This window comes from Callorhinus ursinus, unplaced genomic scaffold (assembly GCF_003265705.2).
Source record: "Callorhinus ursinus isolate GAN/ISIS: 27379988/994484 unplaced genomic scaffold, GSC_fseal_2.0 scaffold3, whole genome shotgun sequence".
Lineage (NCBI taxonomy): Eukaryota > Metazoa > Chordata > Mammalia > Carnivora > Otariidae > Callorhinus > Callorhinus ursinus.
The window spans coordinates 81318505-81321009 of record NW_027397065.1 but is presented as its reverse complement, the minus strand read 5'-3'; positions in this window follow the sequence as shown (position 1 = coordinate 81321009).

Below are 2505 nucleotides of genomic sequence, written 5' to 3'. Positions count from 1 at the left end.
ACTGCTCTCCCCGGGGACGCCCGGATTCAGCGACCGGGCCCTGTCGCCCGCCCCGCGGGGCCCGGGACTGGGGTCCCCTCGGAGTCCCGGGAGTGACCGGGGCGTGTGCGAGCCTGGCAGCCGGGGGACGTGAGCGCGGACGCGCGGGGAGAGATCGAGGCGCGCGGGGCTGCGAAGGAGCGGGAGCCCCCGGCTGTCCCTGGGAGAGCGACACGCGAACCCCGTCCCCCGGTGGCCGCCTCGGAAGGGCGGAGACGGGCCGAGGAGGCAGCTTCCCGGCTGGGGCTGGGGCCCTGCTTCGGGCCCACCGGGAAACTAGGGGCCGGGAGAGATGGAGCGACGCTCTGGGCGGGCGCAGAGACCGAGCAAAGGTCGCAGCGAAGGGGGCATCACTCTCGGGGTGTCCCAGGGGAAGAGGCGCCTAGGGCCGCGGGGACCGCTCCCTGCACGCGCCCAGGCCGGGCCCGCAGCCCTCTGGAGCGCTCGGACCTGCCTGCAGCACAGCTTGCCAACAGTGAGCTGTTAGCTCAGTGAGTCTCCTCAATGCACCGCTGTTGTAAAACAACAAACTCGAAAAGTCTGACTCTTTTAGATAAACAAGGGGAAAGAAGAAAGAAAACACTGTTTTTTATTATACCGTGCCCCAGTGATTTCAGGGTAAAGAATAGCTGTGCTAAGTGTTTTTACCTAAAACTTAAGACTGGCTTGACAGCAAAGCCAGCATCCATCTCCACCATAGCCCTGGGACAGCAGGGTTGAGGCCCTGCGAGGGGAAAAGTGCCTCATGCAGGCAGGCTTTTGTGGGAAATCTGTGTCCCTTCTGCTGAATGTTGCTCTGAACCAAAACTACTCTTAGAAAATAGTCGATTGTTGGGGGGCGGGGGGGGGAGCCTCCTGTGCAGGGTCGGCTTCGTGGGCGTGCGACCCGCGTAGCCCGCGCACAAGTCCCGGCATTTGGAAGGACCTGTATTTGGTTTATCCGACACTGTTGCCCTCTTGAAATTTCTAATTTTTGAAGGAGTGCCGTCCTGCTCATATGATTTTGCACTCCTCCGCCTTGCACATGATTCTTTTAAAGTGTAATTAGCATAATAATTAAAGTAATTTATTATTAAAAGCAATAAAGTAATTTTGCACCTAGGAATGAACCTATTACCTCACATTTAGCTTCGTAAAGCTGGTGTTCATAGCGAGCTAGAGACCTCAACGTTCTGGTTTCAGGCATTTCACAATTTATTTGAAAAGATTAAATGTTTTCCATATTTTGTGCCCTTTAAGAGACCTTTTAAAATTCCACACAGTCCATACAAGGCCTTGAGAAAGAAGAAGATAATTCACCCTGTAGCTCTGATGTAACCTCAAATGACATACCCTATAATTAAAATGAAAATCTGGTAATTATTTATTGTGTTATATGGTGTCAAGTAATATTACTTAAAGGACTTCCGCAGCAAAACAGGAAGTACTTGTGTACAGGACTCTCCTCCATAGCAAGTTCCTGAAAGGTGTGTTTTAATGTAGTCAAATCTTATTTAATATATACGAAGAGAGCTTGTTATTTAAAGGAATTCTCTGGGAAGGAGTTCTTTTCTAAAGCAAATATCACCTTGGGGTTTATCCATTCTGTTACTCTAGGTTTCCGTGGGCTCGTCTTACTCAAAGCAATCTAATTACACTGACCTTTGTCTGGAATGTGGGGTTGATGAGGTCCTCGATCAATACTCATCAAGTCCGGTTTGCTTTGGCTGGTCTCTGGACAAGGACCCACCACGTTGCTGCTGGTGCTGCTGCTGGCCAATGCAGACACACACCTTCTCTCTTAAGGAGAAATAGAAAGTTCCAGTGAATCAATGAAAGGCCACCATCCTTGTTTGAGTATTCTAAAAGTGTATTTTTTAAATGAGTGATTGAATAGTGTCATCTTTGATTAGGGCAAAGAGCACTCTTTAGATTTGAGAGGCCTCTGAATTTCAGTCACACAGTGGCAATGTGGAAGTTAACGGGACGTTTGATAATTTTTTTCTGTCGAAGACTCAAAACCAGAGAACTGATTTCAAGGAGAGTTTTTGGCCTCTCTTTTGCTTCCTCTTTTTAACTTAGTAGTTGTTTGAAAAGATAACTCTAGAAGAACAAGTGATGATAATGAATGGGGAGTTTTCTAAATTACACAGAACCCAAGAAGAGATCACAAAGTCATTTACGTTGGATTCAGAGTGTTATCTTTCAGAGGGTACAGCTTTATCTTCAACTTACAGAGTTTTTGATCAAAGGACATTGCAAGATTTACAGACTCTACACTCAAAAGTGTAAGGAAAAATATATATACATGGAAAAATGCTAGAAGAAAATGTGCCCAACTATTAACAGTGTTTAGATACAGCTGCATAGTATTATTAATTTCCTTTTATACTTTTCTATATTTAACACAATGGGCATGTAGCCGCTTATAAAAAGAAAAAGTTTTAAAAAATATTTACAAAATGTCATCAGAAGTTCAAGTGGGCG